Source organism: Sceloporus undulatus, chromosome 9 (assembly GCF_019175285.1).
Source record: "Sceloporus undulatus isolate JIND9_A2432 ecotype Alabama chromosome 9, SceUnd_v1.1, whole genome shotgun sequence".
NCBI classification, from domain to species: Eukaryota; Metazoa; Chordata; class Lepidosauria; order Squamata; family Phrynosomatidae; genus Sceloporus; species Sceloporus undulatus.
Genome location: NC_056530.1, coordinates 19,387,932 through 19,408,656, shown reverse-complemented (window position 1 = coordinate 19,408,656; position 20,725 = coordinate 19,387,932). Strand labels below are relative to the sequence as shown.

Here is a 20,725-nt window from a genome sequence, read left to right as displayed (position 1 = left end):
GCTGCTTGTCAAGTTTGTATTACCGAAACTAGTGTTTCATTTAAACTAGGATCCTCCTGTTTTCACCAAGATTGCCTGAAAACATTTAGTAAACATGCCAGCATCCTGTTAGTGATGTAGCCAAACCTTGCGTCTGGGCTGTTGTTGTTGTTGCTTTTTGGTTGTTCCTGAGGTAGATATTCTCTTCCTCCAGTTGCATGATCCATCAAAGCCCCCTTCAGGCTCACTGTTGTGCTGTGATGGCTTTCCCCATAGCCATCCTGGTGTAGAGCATGGGGATCAGAGAGATATCTGGCTATGTCCCCACAGCCAGATGCAGACTGAGGACAGCATCTGCTGAGACCTCAAGAAGACCTCAGGTGATCTTAATGGAAGATGTCCTCAGTTGGTGTCAGGGTCCCCTTGAGGTCCCCTGTCATGGGTTACAATTTGCTCCGAGTTTGAGAGGGCCTCCTAGGGCCTCTTGAGCCGATTTATTTATTGTTATTGTGGTGTTCCCTGTTTTAATTGAGATGATGATGATGATGATGATGATGATGATGATGATGATGATGATGATGTAACTGAATTAATTTAGTGTGTACAATTGAGCCAGTATGATGTAGTGGTTTGAGTATTGGACTAGGACTCTTAAGACCAGGTTTGAATCCCCTGATCAGCCCTGGAAACTCATAAGGTTAGCCTGGCGGCCTTCATAAATTGGAAACAACTTGAAGGCACACAGCAAGAACATCAGAGCCTAATTTATGGGCTGGAATCCTGTTGGTAACATCCTCTGGATGAGTTACATCCATGTATGTTTTCTTTAGGACAGAGTACAAGGAGATATGCAGACTGTCCTATGCTTATGGACTGGGAGTGAGAGTAGGAAGAGGAGAAGTGACCAGAAGATCAAGAAGGGGCCAGTCTTTATACTGATGGGAAAAGAAAAAAGGGCATGCTCCATCTGAGAAACCATCCCTATTTGTTTTACTCTTGCAGCTGAGACCAGCTGTTTCTCCGTCACTTGAATAACTTCCCATCTCTAACACCAGGCCAGCAAACAACCTGCCATGGCTTCTCTGAGAATGATGGCTGTCCAGAAAAGAAAGATGAGAGCCCTTCATGCAAAGCAGACGTAATCAATAAGTTCTTATTGGATGTTCTTACTGGAACCTGTTTAACTATATTGGACGATACCTTGCATCCCATCCCTGGGAGACAGGTGGGATATAAATCCAGTACATGTATGGACCTGTACACACTTCTGCTTTAATCTTCACCTCTAGTATCAAGCTAATTGGAATGTGTGAAGTAAATTCTTTCCACATATGAGAATCCATAAATCAACAGAAGCAGACAACAATTGGATTTCAATTCTTTTTTTAATTATTATTTGGTTTTAATTCCCTCCCCATCCCCAATGGTAAGCAATATATTGAAATCTTCAGGGAAGAGTGCATATATGCAGATGACAAAGAGCCCTTTTCTAGGCTGACTCAGGTGCAAGAGCTGTGTTAGAAGAGGAACTTCATCAGAAGGAGCCCAGAGACGGTCAGCAGGAGGGAAGCAGAAGAGACGGGGGCCTTGCTGCATTCCACATTTTTAATAACCGCTCCAACTTGAATGCCCATAACTTGAGAGGTAATAGTCTTCCCCACCTCGCCTTTCAATTTTTTACACTCAGACATTATGGAACATGACTTTGTTGCGACGTTCATTTCTATGTCTCCTGTATGTAACAACAACAACAACAACAAAGAATATGTGATCAACAGAGCCAGGCTTTACAATTGTTGCGATCCAAATCAGTTCATTCAGGCCATTTCCATGCCACCTTTCCACTGCTGTGGAAGATGTCTAGCAAGTCCAATGCAATATACAATAATCACAACAGAACAGCAGTGTTCCTGTCATTGTGGTGAGGGGAGGACTTCTGATTGATAAAGACCTCATAGAAGTACAATATGTGTCAATTTAGAGTTAGATACAGTCTGCCCTCCCCATACGTGGATCCCCCACATATCGGGGAAAGAATGGATGCTCAAGCCCCATAGGAAATAATGGAGCGTGTGCTCGCAGTGGCGCATGGGCCACATGGCGCAAGTACGCTCCCCATTATTTTTGCCTGGGCTTGTCTTCTGTGTGAGCTCAAAGCCACAGAAGGCAAGCGCGCCTATAAGGAGGGCTGACTGTATGATGATCTGACTCCCCTCCATCCCTACCAAATTCTCTTGAAGTACTGAAGGTTCAGAATAAATCCACAATGTTCTATCATGTCTTTGACTATTCCTATGCACTGTACAGGGCTAGACCTGAGAACTATTCTGAAGCTTTGGTTGCTATTGGCACATGGTGCCAAGATCATAGTATTCCAGTATGGATGCCAGATGTTTCCACCTATCAAATGTCTCACAAACTCTGGTATCCTACATAACAAATCCCATTTTCCTTTTCAGTTCTGATCTTGGGCCTTGGGCATTCCTCTCCTGGCATACTCAAATCGCAGGTATGATGCACCTGTACCAAAAAGATCCCTGGAAACAAAACATGAGGTTTTGCTTTTCTTATGCCTAAGAGGAATTTTATCAAGTGTTCTCTAGGTGTCTGATTCTGAAACAGCCAGAATATTAACAGGGTAGCTCTGTTTTTATACATTTGTGTTTCTCTTTTGTTGTGAGATGTCTCTTCCTTTCCTGAACCCTACTTGGACCTTTGGGATTTCTCTCTCCATATATGTTTATCCTCAATCTAGGTGCCAAGGCTTTTAGGGCTGCCTTGAATGGACACATTTTGCAAGCAGTTTCCCCCCAAACACAATATATTTTTTCTTATAAATTTATATAAGAGGTGCATTTTTGTACACACTTTTCCTTAATAGTTGCATTTTCCCCTTGTACATTTGCTGTGGTCGGAAAGCACAGTGGAAAATCCCAGAGAGTGATGATTTGGATGCCCCCACTTCCTTTACTATTCAGTCTTTCCATGGATAGTCTTCAGAGAGAAGACTGCTGAGCAGAAAGAAATGGGGACAGCAGTTGTGGGGCGGCTTTGAGGAAGGAGATGCAAGTGCAAAGGGAGCCATTGCATTTCTCAAGAAAAAAAATGTACATTGTTATTTTTAAGTGAATTTGTCAAAAGAAAAAAAAAGAAAAGAAAAGAAATAAAGGGGGAAGAGGTCAGGAATCCATATGGAGGAATGGCCATCTCTCTCCCAAGGACCTGATGGACTTCTTCTCCTGTTCAGTGGACTCCTTCCAGAGCAGCATGGATTAATGGGCCCACAATCTGGCTGGCAATAATAAATTTGTTTTATACTTGATAGGGAAATTGCAAACAGCACCTAATTCAGGATGAAATCCTTCATCAGAGTGTTTTAGCATAACTCTCTGCATGCAAAATTATGTGTTCATTGTGCTGCTATACAACCCTTGTGTCAAAGGGCAAGGTTGCACAATCAAATGTACAACCGATTGTGTGGCTGAAAGCACAATGGAAAGCATAATCAGATGCTCATCCTCATAAGGATAAGCATCAGCACTGAATGCACCCTTTCCGTTCCCTATCTGCAAATAGGGATGTTGGATATTGGCCAAAAAATATCAAGCTATTTTCATAAGGGAATTTGTGGGTATTTGAAACACCAATACAATTGTGTATGTGCCCTAGGAAGAATTAGAAACCATCTCACTCACCCATTTTGCTTGCAGTCACCATACTAATACAGGCATCTGTATTAGAAGGACATGTCATTTTACTGCCAGAACATGTGTCGCCCATAGTACTGCATGTTTCACACTGTAATCCAGTGCCTGGAGGAAGAGAAAAATAACATGTCATCATTAACATGAGATGAAATAAATCACTATCTTTGGTACATTTTATTTTATTTTATTGTAAATAGTCATTTATATCTTGCTTTTCAAGCTAACACCTCTTTTTAGAAATGCTCACAGAACTGAAGAATAACAGCAGAACAATGCAATAATAGAAAGACAGTGAAAAGAGGCAGTTAGCCATCGTAGAAAGGGATGAATCACACTTTTTCTTTATACTGTTTGTGCTTGTTTTTCACTAAACATCTGTTGGAATTTGTGCTAGCTAAATAATAATGCAACACAGCATACTGGCAACCTCAAGTTCTCTTCCAAGAAGACCTGATGTTTCTGAGAATTGTATTTGTTACGCCCATTGAATAGATTCGCGCAGTCTCTTGTTTGCATCATTTGTTCAGCAAATGAACAACTTATGGGTTTGTGTGTTGGTTTGGGTTTGCTTTGAGTTAGCTTTATTCCTTTGCAGAACTACTGGTGGCTAGGGATGGTAGGTTTAGCCAGTGATAAGGAAGAGCAATTAATTGTGCAGTGCATTATAGGGCAACCTCATCCACTGGAAACCTACCTGAGGCACTCCTATGGGTTCCTAGATTTCAACAGGCATTGCCTTAGCCTTCTCAAGTCAATTTTGGCATCCCTAAGAGCGAGTACCTTCTCATTTCTTAAAGAAATGTTGGGATTATTTGGACGTTCTTCCATCAGCTCCTCATCCATGGAACTGCAGCATCTACCCCAGAAGATGTTTGACTGCAACTCCCATCAGCTCAAGCCAGCACAAATCATGACAAAGGATGATGAGATGTGATCTGGAGATCACATATTGGCTACACTTTCAAGTATATCTTTGCATTCAAAGAGATTAGAAACTTGCTCTTTCCCAAATGAAATCTGAGACTCCCCAGCAGTTGAATTCTGCCTTTGTCTTCATTCCTGCATGGAACTGAAGCCCAGGTCTTCTTTGGAGGCTACGGGAAGCCATGGTTGCTTTTCCTAGGATCAAGAATAAATGTTTATTTTGTCCTAGGATCTATTTAAACTCTGTTGTCACTGTTGTTGTGTGCCTTCAAGTTATTTCTGATCGTGTTCGTAAGGCGACCCTGTCATAGCGTTTACTTGGCACAATTTACTCAAAGGGGGTTTGACTCTTAGACTGAGAGAGTGTGAGTTGCCTAAAGCTATCCAGTGGATTTCCATTGCTGAGCAGTGGGACTTTGAACTCTGGTCTCCAGAGTCATAGTCCAGTTCACAAACCACTACACCATGCTGGCTCTCACCTATTTAAATTCATGACCTCTTAACATTACCAGTCCACTACCTTAATCTTCCATCATAACCTTCTACTAGGGTTTCCAGGTGTCCTATTTTGGATGGGACACCCCATACTAGAGGCTGACAACCAGTCCTTTATTGGGGTCATGCATAATGTTGCCAGACCGGAGTCAGCTCCTGCATCTTTAATGGTGTGGAGAAGAGAGCATTTCACAGGGGTTGTTTGTCATACTACCAGGTAGCAAAACAACACCAGTTGAAATGCCCTCTTTGCCACAACCTTAGAAGGTTCAGGAGACCTTTCCAGATTTTACCCTAATCTTGTATTCCTTGAATTGTTTGTGAGCAGCTGCCACCTTGTTGTAATTCACACAGATGAAAGAGAGAAAGAAATCCTGTGGTTTATTACAGGCTAGAGATCAATGAATGCAAGAATCAATCCATAGTCAGGGAAATCAAGACAGAGGGATGCGCAGAAGAGCCATTAAGATCCAGTTCCAAGCTTCCAGAAAACAAAGCAGAGTGGCTGGGCTAATTTGAGCATCTTTCCTCCCAGTCCCTGAAGAGTATTTCATTTCTGCCTTGTCTAGGAAGGATGGGAACAGCTGGAGCGGCTCAATTGCCCTGCAGATGTTCCAAGCACATTTGCTCTGCAGATATCTCAGAGGGGGGCAAGACCAACATCCAAGCATCTGGCACGCAGCGAAATAGCCATATGCACTAAACACATGCATGTGTATTTGGGGGTGAGGGGTGGGTGTCTATATACTGGATCATGGGTGGAGTGGTGATGCTCTTCTTTTTATTCCTCCCCAGCTGGCCAGGCAGAACAACCTCAAATTGTGCCTCAGGTGCTTCTCTGTGTGTCCTTTCTCATGCTGAGACTAGGCACAAGCTTTACTCGTAACTAGGGCTGCCTGAAACCAGGAGAGGTCTCTCATAACTTTAATGACTGTGTAGAAGAGGGACGTTCAGCAGGTGTTGCCTGTCCTACAACCAGATAATGAGCAAACATGCCCAAATTCCCTCTTCCACACAGCCGTTAAAGGTGTAAGAGTCATCTCCAGTTTTCACTCTGGCAATCTTACTAACATCAGGCCCTGGGGCATTTGGCACATAGCAAAATGGCCACAGGGCAAGGGAAGATTGTCTTTCTGTTGTGAGCATATGTGATAGCCATTCTTTCCATATACTGACCACCTCAAGTCTCATCAAAAGAGGTCTCTAATCGCTCTAATCCTCCTTGAAGTCTGCCTCACATGTACCAAGCAATCTTGGCACCCCTGATTCTACAGTGTTTTTTTGTCCTAATGGAGTGAAAGGGACATCTCCTACAATAGCAGGCATGGTTAATTTGAACTGGTTAGACACCCGAAGGATCCAGATCTGACACATGCATTCAGTGAACTGCTCAGAAAATATGAATGGAGCAAAAGGACAGGAAATTTTCTTTTGGTTCAGATGTGTCTAACTCAGGGAACAGAAACTGTTGCCCTTCAATGTTTATAGCCCACAAGTCCCATCAACCCTAGGCTATATAACCAATGGCAAGGGATCATGGCTGTTACAGAATACTTGGAGGATCACAGTTGCCCACTGCTGTTCTAGATTATCTTTGATCCATCTTAATATTTTACTGTCTTTGGTAAAAACGTGTGTCTCCATCTTTGAGAAACTCTGGTGGCTTCTCCAGCAATCATCCAATGCCAAATGATTTAAGAGTTCATTTACCGTAAACAGTTATAGTAGTTTGATACCCTTTTAACTGTCCTGGCTCCATCCCAGGGAATCTTGGGATCTGTGGTTTGGTAAAGTACACCTCTTCTAGATAGCTCTAATGCACCCTCTGAACAACAGGTCCAAGAATCCTAAGTGCCTCATTAAAATCTTCCAGGGTTCTATAAAATGGGGACATGCCAATTGAAGTGGTATCAAAATGCTGTAACTCTGTAGTGTAGATGGCTTTTGTTTGATCTTACTGACCCCAGGAGACCAAAAGTGCTCTCCTCCCCAGTGAGAGACACCATTCAGTACCTGTAGTCAGGAGTAAAGAAAAGAAGACGAGTCCCAGAATTGATTGCATGGTGACTGGAAAGTATAGGATGATTGCTACTGAAGGGAAGGAACCACCTTTCAACCAAGGAAATCCTGTGGAGTGAAGTCTCTGCAAGAAACAAGTATATAAATATACATAAATACACAGAAAGTGAGCATGCACCATAAAACAGGAGCCTGCAGTTTAACTACTCCTGCAATTCAAAATCTCCTTTGAACATGTGCGAATCTTGATAAGATAACCACAGACCAACCCTTCCTGTAACAAGTCAGCTTAAAAGACAGGAGCCAGTCGGTAAACCACAACATGTTGTGTCTTCCAAATGATATCCTAGTTGAGGATAAATATGATATGAATTCTACGCACTACCATGTCGAAGAATTAAACATTCATTTCAATTATTCCAGTGGTGTCCTACCCTTATCCTTTCTTTAAACCTTTAGTCTGAGTTACTAGGACTCAGAGGGTCAAATCAGTAGATAGTTGCAGCTCAGTTCATTTAGATGGTCTCAAGGGTTCCCATCCAGTTCATACAGATGCAGGAGGGAATTAAAGAGCCTTCATTGAAGGAAGGAAGGAAGGAAGGAAGGAAGGAAGGAAGGAAGGAAGGAAGGAAGGAAGGAAGACTACAACAGAAAAAGGAAGGACAAACACCAACATTTTCAAACAAGCTCTTATTCCTATTTGTTTGTATCTGCAGTTTCAAAAACTGATTGAAGAATTACTACATGCGATGCAGCCAAATGCTCCAAACGCAGTGACCTGCTGGCTCTTCTTAGAGAACTGAAAACAAAATAGATGAGAGCCAGATCATTTTTAAAGCAACAGAGAGAAAAGTTGGGTAGGAGCTGAGGGAGACGGACACACCACATTTTGGTTGTGAGCAAAACACCAAAAAACAATGCACTCAGCATGGGATCCGTGTGGTACATTATGCACGGAAAAGGGACCGTCGGACATCTGTGTTAGGTTCGAATTGCTCATTTATTCCTGAATGAAAACAGCGCTAGGTGTTATGGGAGTTGACACTGGAAATGTCAGAAGAAAGCACAAGCAACTGCATTTGATCAATCCCTTGAAGCACTACAGGTCTCCAGTCTGAATTCCCCTTTTGACAGTTGTATAATAATCTCTCCGCCGTATTGCTTCCATTTATGGGAAAATGTGCTATTGGCATGAGACCAGTTCTTGAAAGGCTGTTGCAGGAAACCAAAACTATAGTTGCCACAAACTTGGCTCCTCATACAAAAAGACCTAAGGATGTGATTAAAAAAAGTATTTGATATGTTTTCTTTTAACAAAACAACAGAGACGGATTGAGAGGGAAAGAGAGAGTGTGTGTGTACATGCGTCTTGTCTGGATATAACCTCCGTGCGGAATTATTTACAAAAGATAATAATGTACATCTGCCTAATTTTAGACTCCTGACAAGAGGAGATAACAGATGGAGCCTTGAGGGTTTGGGTTTGTTAAATTGTGCCTTTAACCCATATTTCATCTGCATTTTAAAAGGCGAAAGGTTTATACGATCTAAAGAGAAACCAGAGTATAACCCATATTTAATCGGCATTTTAAACAAGAGGAAGGAGTGCACTGGAGTCTCAAAAACGTGGACCTCTTTTGCTTTAGATTGCAAGACAGGTACCATAACAACAAAAACATATTTTCCTTGCATGTAGTAACGCAGCACATGAGCCTTTAATGAAAAACTACAAATGTAGTGATCAGAGCAGCAGCCAATCTATGTCCATCCAAACAGGTAAATAGAACTGAGGACCAGGTCCTCCATGTTATTTCTAGTCCCAACAAAACTACTCCTGTTGGCTCACCATTCCATAATAAAATCAATGGATTTACTCAAGTTTGGATTACTATTCTCAGGGGGATTTATCACACGGGAGGAATTTCTCTTAATGTCCAATGGCAATCTGAATGCAATCATGGGGTTTAATGTTATTGCGTGATAACCCACTACACGCAAATTCGGGCAACGGGAAGTCAGTCTGAACGCAATCATGGGGTTTTATGTTATTGTGTGATAGACAGCCACACGCAAATTCCAGAAATGGCATGCTATTTTCGGGTAATGGGAAGCCAGTTCGAACGCAATGCGCATTCACGTAATTGCGCTAAACTAGCGACTTTAAGTGAATGCGTTCTGGCCCCACTTTCTTTTGATTCGAATTTAAGAGAAAATCCTCCTGTTTAATAAACTCCTATGATAAAACATTTCCAAGACACTCTGCCCTCAATAACCCTATTGAGGTCTTGCAGGCCAACTGTGACTTACGTCGCTTGTTTTATTTTATTGCATTTTATTTTATTTTATTCTCTATGTATTTTTATTGCTATAACCCACCCAGATTCCTTGTGATTGGGTGGGATATAAATTATTATTATTATTATTATTATTATTATTATTATTATTATTATTTATGGCTTCTTAGATTGATTCTACCCAACTGTAATGCAGTCTTCCTCTTCACCTGTTGTCCTCTATCCTAACTAGCATTATTGTCATGTTTTCTCATGATATGTCCAGACAGCTTCAACTTTTGTCATTTTGGCTTCTAGAAGAGAGTTCAGGTTCGATTTGTGCAAGGACCCATTTACTTGTCTTTTTTTACAGTCAGTGTATCTGCAGAACTCTCCTTGAACACCATATCTCAAATGAGTTGATTTTCTTCCTATCAGCTTTCTTCACCATCTAGCCCTCGCATCCATGCATAATGATGGGAAATACAATGGCATGGACAGTCCTAAATTTAGTATTCAATGATAAGACAAATGTGTTGCTGTTGATACTTCAAGATCTTGTCTAATTTTTTCATAGTTGCCCTCCCAAGTCTTAGTTTTCTGATTTCTTGACAGCAGTCTCTATTCCTATTAATGACTGAGACAGGGTATGAAAAGACATGAACTACCTCAATGTCTTCAACAACGACTTTAAAGTTATGTAAATCATTCATAGTCATTATTTTTTCTTTTCTTGAACCTGCCTTGGCACTTTCATCCTTGACTTTCTTCCATAATTCCAGGCCTTTGCTCTTTTTTTGTTAGTAGTATAGTATCATCTGCATATCTTAAATTGCTGATGCTCAAATCTAATCTTGTTTGGCATATTATATCTTTGGCATAGAATGTAGCCTTTCCTGACCTCCTTTCTGATTGGAAACCATTCTGTTTCTCTATATCCAGTTCTAATAGTAGACTCTTGTGCTGAGTACAGGCTAAACATCAAGACAACAAAATGTTGTGGTACACCCATTTCTTTAACAGCGGCTTACTCTGAGACTGCATCTACACCGCAGAATTAATGCAGTTTGATGCTGCTTTAACTACTATGGTTCAATGCTATGGAATTTTAGGATTTGAAGTCTTAAGAAGTCTTATCAGAGAGCTCTGGTGCCACAACAAACTATAAACCCCAGGATCCCATAGGATGGAGCCAGGGCAGTTAAATAGTGTCAAACTGCATTAATTCTGCAGTTGTATTAAAAGTTGATTCTTCGTTCCCAGCTGTCCTACTTGGATGGAATGGGCAGAAGTGACCAGAAGCCCAGAGACATGGGAATGCTGAGCTGCCACAAAACTCACAAGATATGTGTTGAGGTGGAATTGCTTGTTTTGCAGCTACTGATCTATTTTAGCCCTCTGAACTCCAGGCTTGCAGCTGCAGAGAAGACACCACTCTTACATGAATAATGTTATCAGTAAAAGGTAAAGTGATTCTTCACATCTAGAAATTCTACATGTTTTTATCTGGTCTCCAAAGATATAGGGGCAGGTAGTCGGATTCCAGAGATAGAGAGAGAAGGTCTTTCCATGTTTCCTACATAGTCTCCAAGACTGTTGTCCACAGCAAATGCTCCTTCCCCTTCCTTCACTTGGCTAGTCTGTTTCATACTTGGCTTCCCTGCCTTTTTCTCCACCAGCCAACACTTTACTCTCTTTAATGAATATTTGGGAAACTAGCAATTTGTCTTACCTCCCGGTTTTTTCTGTGCACTTGGGAGTTTCAAGGGCAGATGTTTGCAAAGTCATTACCCTTGGACACAACCAGTCCTGGTAACCTACAGCATTTTTGTCTTTTCTCTTTATGTCCAAATAAACACAACCAGAAAAGAGGCGCTGGTTGACAGAACCCTACGGAGGCCAAGATCCAACTGCTAGACCCAACTGCTAGAGTCAGATCATTGCTGAATGACAAGTCAACGCTTATGTAAAAACAAGTATGTTAGTTGGTCTACTCTAGTTGGAACTCACAACTGAAATTAAACTATCAGTAGTCTGTAAAATGCCAACAGTTCCCCCCCCCCCAACACACTAATACAAAAAACCTCAACAACCCTAAGAAACAACATATTCTTGGAGCCAAACCAGGCTCCGTTTCTCAACCCAATGGCAGACATCCCAAACTAGTTCTTCTATGGGCTTCCTTCAAAGGGGCATGTTCACACACATATATACACACAAACATGTGTGTGAAACAGGTTCACACACATATATACACACAACCCCAATAGTCTTTTTTTTCAAAAGCAGAATTTTTTTAAACAAGAATTCACAAGGTTTTGGAGCACCTTTTCCCAGTAAATACAGAAAGCAAACTGTGAGTTATTCTTTAATACCCCAACTTTCCATCCCTGTTCATCATAAGTACTCAAGACCTACTAGTTAGTCATGTAGTCATTCCCAGTCATCAAGATACTTAAGAGATCAATGTCTGTTCAATTAACATACGCCATGAATATTGTGGACAGGGGAAAGTTTGGTCATCTTTAAACCACAAAGACTCCCAATCTTGGGTATCATTAATCCATAAAGATTCCCCCCTCAAACAGCCAAAGATACTCACCTGTAACTATGAAACTGTGGCAAGGGCTAAAAAGAACCAATTCCGGATGTCTCCTGCTGTTGGGAAACAAGTTTGTTTGGAACGTTAGACTGCAGCAAAACCTCTGCCTCTGACCAATTTATCTGGGTGTGTTTTATCAAGAGAAGGGAAAAACGATTTTCCTAGCCAGAGGAGGAGCATCTGAATAATATGTAAGCCGTAGGAACTGGGGCTAAGGGTGGTGCCTTACTTTTCCATACAACAGCATATTGAAAAAGCTGTGATTCTCTCTGTTTTACTGTGATGTCCAGCAAGTGAATTACACCAGGTTTGGATGCAAATGAGAAAACATCAGTCACAGATGGAAAACATATACAGTGGTGCCTCGGGTTACGAAATTAATTCGTTCCGCGGCCGCTTTCGTAACCCGAAAAGCCTTCGTAAGCCGAAAACCCATAGGCGCTAATGGGGAAAAGCCGCGATTTCGTGTGAAATAGCGCCAAAAAGCACCAAAAAATTTTTCGTAACCCGAAAAAACATTCGTAACCCGGAACAATTATTTCCTATGGGATTTTTTCGTATCCCGGAAATTTCGTAACCTGGGTATTTCGTATCCCGAGGTACCACTGTAGGAGCAACAGATATTCTTCAAGCCACCCTCTACTTTGGATCACTTGCTAAATTCAGTGCAGAACTGCTCTGGTTTTGTTCTGCAGTTCATAAGAAAACATTCTCACTTTGCTGCTAGCTGTAGCAGCTGATCTACAGTGAAGCAGGAGCTGGAGCCTGTTTGGGAAAAGTCATTCACAACACTTGCAGGGGAAGGGGAGACATCATAAGAAGGAAACACCAAGATGCATAGCTGGAAGGAAAAGCCACAATGAGTACAGTAGACAGGAAGGGTTGGCCCAATTGCATTGGGTCTGGATCTGGCATCAACCATCCCAGGCACCTTTCAGGATGGTGCCATCACCCAGGCCAGGCAGAGAAGCTGCTGCAGACCCAATGCCTCCCTCCCACAGCAGCTGGGCCAGCCTGGCAAGTCGGGCGGCCCCATTTGTGCCAGTTTAATTTGCTTAAATTCCTTTATTGATCCAAGCAACTGCTCTATCTGCCAGTCCTCTTCTATAGGAGAATGGCCTGGCCCAGAAGCCATTAACAACACAACATAAAGAGGAACAAATATTAATAGATATACACACAATGCTTTCTGACCCTCCCTTTCCCAAATCTGTTTTGTAGCTTGAGTGAAGGTAGCTTTATCAACAGTTGCTTCCTGTCAATCCTGAGCCAAAAATGCAAGCAGCCAGATGGGAGGCTAACAGGTCTTTACAACTACTTGAAACTGCATGTCCCAATAAGAAACTGAGAAAGATTTCAATGTAAGATTTCACTAAAGGAAAACATTCCTTTGAAGCAGTAGATGGTGACTCCCATATTGCTGGAGACGTAAATCAACTCTGGATTTTCCAAGATGCCTATCATGGAAAAGGCCCAAGATCTTGGACAGCTCTGTCTAACACTAAGATTCAAACCCAGACCAGTTTAACTACCCACTGACATGGAAGCCACTATTGTTGGGCCCTTGAAAGACTTGTCTTTTGGAGAACTGACATTGTGGATACAAAACACATGCTTGTTGTATATGTGTGTGAGATTCAGAGGAGGAGGAGGGATGGAAGGGGAAAGGATGAGAAAGTGGCAAAGCTACTATTCCTTCTCTTCACTTCACTTCAGGTTTTAATAGTTTTCTGCCACCTTTGTGTCAGAGCTTGAAGAAGGAGTCCTCACAAATCAAGACCAACAAAAGCATGACTGGATACTTTAGAACAGGTAAAAGGAAGATGAAGACATCGGCAATCAGTTGGTGATAGTGATCCTTTTGGATTCTCATAGGCATCAAAAAATCCTTATTTCTGCCAAGGATATGAGGCAGCAGCTGATTTCTTAGTAGTAATGCATGGCCAATGACATTGGCAGAAGCTTTGAGGACAAGACCATGGTGTTAGCTGTAGATCAAAAACTAATTTCAGTTCACTTTTGATCTGAGGAGTCTATCACACCACCTCTGTTCTTGCGGTGACTACATTAATAAAAGGCACTGCATATATACCAGCTTGGGAACACGTCCTACTGCAAATCCCTCCATTAGTGTGACTGTGCCCCTTGTGCTCTCTTCTGCTCCCATCCTCAACCCATCCGCCTTGCCTTACGCCATACTCAGCATGCATTGCAATAATGACATTGCAGAGTGCTGCACCAGAGGACTAGCACTATATCAATGTTATTGGGATCTTATTGATGGATTATTTTGACAATGGCTAATCACGCTTCAAAGACAAGGCGGCGATGAGAAGGAAACTGCATTATGTGACAGATATGGTCAAAGGTGCTATTATTCAACGTGCATGGTGGTTTAAAAGCCATGTGTGATAATGCCCTGTGTTTACCAGCATTCATGTGCAAGATGAAGAAATGAAACTGCTAGCTTTGTCTCCTTTCCGTTGCATACCACATCTTTGTGAGTCAGTGTCAGAGAGTTTCAGAGCTATTTTGTCTTAACTTTCTTTTTACACATCCTGTTAGTGACATACACATGGATTGGTGTGGTTTATGTATGCATGTGCTTCTTTTTGGATGAGGTGCAGAGAACCACTCTCTAGCTTTTTGTTCTCTATCCAAAACCTCCCCACAAGCAGCTGCCATGCCCTTGGAGGAGACACTTCCATTACTGCTTAGCAATGAAGGCAGGGGAGGGGAGAGGAGGGGGAAACAATTCAATTGATGGAGATGTGCTCCCAGGGAAAGGGAAAGGATGGTGTGTTCCTTCTGTGGGAACAGTTTTGTTTCTGCCCTCTCTGAGGCCAGCCACATCTTCATCATCTGAATTTCCTTCCCCTCCTCTCTGATCCACACCAGTAAGAAGGGGACACAGGGTTTGAAAACTACTGAGATAAGAAAAGGATGTGCAAGTGTTATACTCTGCCTACTTGATGTAGGATCTCAACCATAGTCTTTCTTTTCAGCATTGGATCCAATACTAGCAGGCCATGTAGGAGGAATAGAAGGCACTGCTCCTACTTTGGGACAGCCATCAAATTCAGGCCGGCATAGATGCATAGCCAGTCCTGGTTTGTATCAGGAACCAGGGGATGTTCATTCATGCTCCTTTTAAAAGTCAAAGATTTCTGCTCTATTTTTCAGAAGCTTTTCATGCATAACTGCTGGACTCAAAGTCATATCTTTCCCAAAGATACAAAACCCTGAGGGTCATTGAATTTGCACACTGTGAGAAAGCCTTGCCAGTTTAGGAGTCTGAAATATGGAAGGAATAGTAAAGAAGACAGGGGGAAGAATCAACTGGGTTCCAGGAATCTGTTCTGAGATGGCAACCAGAGGCATGCTAGCAACCTTTAGTACAATCAACTTGTCCAACATGAAAATAATTCCTGATGGGGAGAATGACTCAGATCCATGTCTTTTCCTTTCAAAACAATCCTTGGTAAAGAAAAGAGACTGGTATCCAACTGTTCTCCCTTTCATCAAGACTGGACAGGATTTGAGCAAATGTTGTATAATCAATGTTCCGGGAAGAGTGGGAGGAATGGTTTGCATTAAAATGTGCATATTCTACAGGGCAAGTCACCCAAGGTTTGCAACAGGAGCTTCACATCCCAGCCCTTTTCTTGGCAAAGTACCAAGTAAGTGTTTTTCTTCAGCTAGGAACATGCTGTTATAGTGGTTCTGTTTTTAAAAATAGAACACACTTCCTTCCAAAAGCTCAGGAAAAAGGTGTCTGGGGGCTCATGAAGGGAAAACGTGAACGTCAGAATCTGCTTGGTGATTTACGCTAGTGTAACCAGTCAAAGTTTCACCAGCATAAGTGCTTTCCTGGATGCAGAGCAAGGAGGCATCCAGTACTTCATGAGTATTACCTTGTCGGTTGCAAATTTTGGTCACTGGCTGTTAAAATTAGAGAGAGCTTGACAAACGGGTCTATGTCCTAGATCTATAATTTTATAATCAAAACAATCTCCTATTATGTTGTAATCTAATATGGTCACTTAATTTTATTCTTCACTTTTTGTATTTTAATGCAATGCCCCAATTTTATATTGGTTTATATGTTATGCAACCTTTCCATTTATATGATCTAAGTTATTGCCTGCCTCAATGGGTTTAATAAATAAAGACTGATTGACTGACTGACTGATTGATTGATTGATTGATTGATTGATTGATATAAGCAACAATTGATTCAATGGGCCTATTCTAGTTGGGATTAACCAACAAGATACCAGCCAAAGTGAGTTGTCCATCTATTCCAGCCCTGCATGAATGGTACAGAGTTACAACTGGGGTACTGAACTGTTTCCATTTTTTGGAGAGCTACCTCCATTTTCATTTGTCCTGAAACTGGAGTATTTCTCTTCATGGGATTGAGAGGCAATTACAAAAGGAGAGATTGGCCAGGGAGCTGGGAGTTGTTTAGATACTTGAGTTGAAATGTAAATTTCTATTGCAGTTCACACTGAGCTCAAAAGGGTCACTTCCAGTTCACTAGGGTCAGTTCCAGAACCATCCCACAATTATCACTGGCAATAAAAGAGACAGTAGTGCCTTGAGAATATATTTTTCCTCACAGTTTCGCATTAGTGCAATAATGACGAACGAAGAACCAATAGCAGTATGACAGCGCTTTTGTGTTCTGCAACTTTCTGTTCCCAGATTGTGAACGTGACATTTTACATGTGAAAACCGACGAAAGGAGCTTAGACAATAGTGTGATCATATCGTTATTAACTTCTGCACATTTACAATAGCTTGAGTGAAGCATTGTTGGCAAGCCATCCCCATTAATAAGATATTACAGGACATATACTGGCTATTCATGGGAGAAGTTGTAAAATACAGACACCGACTAACAAACCTCTCCTTATTTTACAGCAAGATAAATGGGTCTAATTTCAAATGAATTAAATCATTCTGTTTGGTCTTTTCGGTCATTCCTAATTGCCTTTCAAACTTTCCATGCTTCTCAACATTCAGAGATTTTGCAAAGAGATCAACAATCACTGAATTTGTATCGCAATAACCTAGTGTCATTAAACCTTGCTTTATTTTGTCTTTGCAATAGCGATCCCTAATGCCAATATGTTTTGTTCTGTTGGAACATTTGTCTGCAGTTGCCAATCTGATACATGCCTGGTTATCTTCATAAACTATAACAGATTTTCTTTTCATGTCCAAATTGAGGTCAGATAACAACTGTTTGAACCATACAATTTCACTGCAGGCTGTAGATACTGCTCCAAAGCCATCAGCTTGTTTCCCTTCAGTGAACTACATTGAAATCAGATTCTTATTGGGACATACAGAGTCAAGTACTTGCAAAGCCCTGCTAGCCTCCCATCTGGACGCCTGCATTTTTGGCTCAGGATACTGCAGAAAATGACTATTGAGAAAGCAATCTTCACTCAGTCCACAAAACAAATTTGGGAAAGGGAGGGACAGAAGCCATTGTTTCATTGTTTGTATAGCTATTTATATTTGCTCCTCTTTTTCTTATGGTGTTAATGGACTCTGGGCCAGGCCATTCTCCTACAGAGGAAGACTGGCAGATAGAGCAGTTGTTTGGATCAATAAAGGAGCTTTAGCAAACTGAACTGGCACAAAGTGTTGGGAATGACTTTTCCTTCCATGATGGTTTTGTCCAGGTAGAGCTTTGCCATTAACTTTTATAGCACATGACTCTGTGTCTTTTAATAGAGGGGAAGATGAACCTGACTACTTCCTCCATAATCTTCCTGTCATTATCTGTTAGTGACTTACCCATGTAACTCTGGGTTTGTTTCTGGACACACAAGAGGCACTCTATGTCCCAGAGGTGAGGAAAGTGTGGCCTAAAGGCTGCACGTAGCTTCTGGATTTTATTTTTGTGGTCTCTGAAACCATTCATCAGTCTCTCAAAGCCCAGCAGCAGGACCCAAAATTGGGGGGGGGGGGGACATTATCCCTATTGCATACACAGCTGGCCACTCCTGCACTAGCTCTTTGCACCCAAATCCAAAATCTTATCCACCAGGCAGCTGCTATGTTTTGAGAAGTCACAGCTGCTGTACAGTGGTACCCCGGGTTACGAAATTAATTCGTTCCGCCGCCGCTTTCGTAACCCGAAAAGCATTCGCAAGCCGAAATGCCATAGGCGCTAATGGGGAAAAGCCGCGATTTCGTGCGAAAAAGCGCCGAAAAGCACCAAAAAAATTTTCGTAACCCGAAATAACCTTCGTAACCCGGAACAGTTTTTTTTAATGGATTTTTTTCGTAACCCGGAAATTTCGTAAGGCGGCGCATTCGTATCCCGGGGTACCACTGTATATATATAGGAAGGAGAGAGAAGGACATGACCGAGAGGGAAAAGAAGCACTTGGACTGGACTGTGAAGGAAATAGAAATGAGAGTGTACACCATCTGAATTGCATGGGGAAACATTCTCATTCCCCTTCACCTCTCAAGCCAGACCATTGCTTCCTCTTCGTGGTGGGGGTTGTCCACCTGGGCCAAACGGCCCGGTTTCCCCCTCGCCTTGCGTTGCCTTGTTTAGAAGATGCAAGCCAAAACCCCTGTGGCCTGATCCTGCCTGTAATGGTCCAGAGGATTCAGTCTGACCTGGGGTAAAGAGCAATGCCTTGATTGAAAAGTTTCCAAGGAACGGGAAATTGTTGCACTGCAAAATGGCATCTGCAGTTCTCTCCTGGTCATAGAGTGCCCTGAAAGCAGGCAGTTAGAGAGACTCCCTCAGTGTCCTGCCACAACTGCAAGGTGGGATATATATATATATATATATATATATATATATATATATATTCTCTCTCTCTCTCTCTCTCTCTCTCTTAAAGCTTGTGTGTCCTTGGGTAAATCATACACTCTCAGTCTCAGAGGAAGGCAATGGCAAACTCCCTCTGAAGAAGAAATATGCCAAGAAAAACCTGTGATCTTATAGTTTTAACGTCGCCATGAGTCAGAAACGACTTGAAGGCGCACGGCAACAACAACAAAAATCTCATCTTCCTGCAGACAAGGAGAAACAATTGTCAGTTTTGCTTCTCTTTTGATCTGACCTCAGCATTGCAAGAAGGTGAGCCGAGAGTGGTCTTTATTGTTATTCTTGTGATGTTTCCTTCCTTCATTCTTCAGCCTCTCCCATGGGAAGCAGTGCCTTCTTTGTCTCGGCCATAACTGAATGGCAGGAAGCCATAAAGGATGTTGACATTCTTCAGTCAACTCATAACTATAATAACTGCAATCACACGGCAGCCCACCCAAGAAGACTTCATTGACATTTCTTCCTCTTTGAAAGGAAAGAAAAATCCGTACAATTGGTGGTCCATAAAATGGTATACATAGTCAGCCCTCTGTATCCATGGATTCGAGCATTCATGGCTTGTAAATATATTTTTTTAAATATAAAGAAACCTTGATTTCTTTTTCTGATTTCATTTTATATATGGGATACCATTTTACTATCCACTATATTTAATGGGACTTTAACATCCATGGATTTTGATATCCACAGGGAATCATGGAACCAAATCTCAGGAGATACCACTATAAAGGGTTGAAAACTCCTGAGTATCTGGGTGGGGCGCAGCATGGCTGCTTAGTTTTGCAGCATGAAAGGGAATAAGATGTGGAGGCTGTTTCTCTGTGCACTTCTGCCTGGGCCCTGGCTTTGTGATGCGAGCATTAATCAAATCCTACATTGGCTTCTAATTCCATTTTCCTCTTCTCATCAATATTTTATCTAATAAAGCAAAGATGATGAGATTCAGTTCCAGGAATGCCTCACTGAGAGATGAGTCACTGCCTTAATAGCTATTCAAATTGCATTACATAAAAGGTTTTGGGTTAGCTGCCCTGCCCCAACCAAATGTTGGTCAAAGAAAATAGGAGTGTGAAACCAAGGTGACCAAGCAATTTCAATGGGGGTGAGGACATACTGTCCAGCTGTCCCAGTTTGGCAGAAACAGATCCCATCAACCTTTCCTCATCTTGCTTTTAAAGCTACATTTACAATGCCCCACTTTCCCCCTTTGTCCTCAGCTTGCTCAGATTGTTGCAAAGTAAGGGCCTGGACAGAACAGCATTTTGTGCCGGCCTGGCACAAACTACGTCTGCGGTAGATCAAAGCATTCACACGTCTCTTCCAACTCTATAATTGTATGATTCTATGAATCTATTAAATTTCATCCAGAGAGTTCACACCAGAACTGGATTTGAGCCATGTGTCATCCAGACTTATCTTGTGGGAACAGGGAGAGGACATTTTACGTGGCCCGTAACAGACAGGGCCTTTGTCTCTCTTGTCCTGGTTCCAGCAAGCTTCTCACCACTTGCAATAACTCTTCTGGATGACAGACTTAAGATGAAATGGAGGAAACAGTTTCTCCACTGCCACAGGATAGGCACAGAGGAAAAGTCCTCCAGGCTCTTCAATCATACTTCTTTTGTGACCTATGCCACCTACATTATAGCATCATCCAACTTCTTGCTGCTGTCTTATCTCTTGTTCTGTTGTGAGTGTTGATGTAACAAGACGAATGGGAGAGGAGGGTGTTGTTGGGTTTTTTTAACCATGGATGGAAACTGTGTAGTATTTGGATTTTTTGAAGTAATTCGACAGATTATTAAGCAGAGCCCCTGTTACTGTTACTGTTTAAAGTTACTGTTAAAGTATAGTATAACTA

At 41.9% G+C, this 20,725-nt stretch overlaps 1 long non-coding RNA gene across 1 annotated transcript; it reads right to left on the bottom strand.

The window, feature by feature from the left end:
• Window positions 1-1,345: 1,345 nt before the first annotated feature.
• Window positions 1,346-12,157, bottom strand: LOC121915284. The gene is made up of 4 exons (XR_006100682.1): window positions 12,000-12,157; window positions 7,119-7,248; window positions 3,675-3,791; window positions 1,346-1,711 (listed from the first exon to the last, which is right to left on the bottom strand). It is a non-coding gene; the product is annotated as an uncharacterized LOC121915284 (long non-coding RNA).
• Between the last annotated feature and the right edge of the window lie 8,568 nt (window positions 12,158-20,725).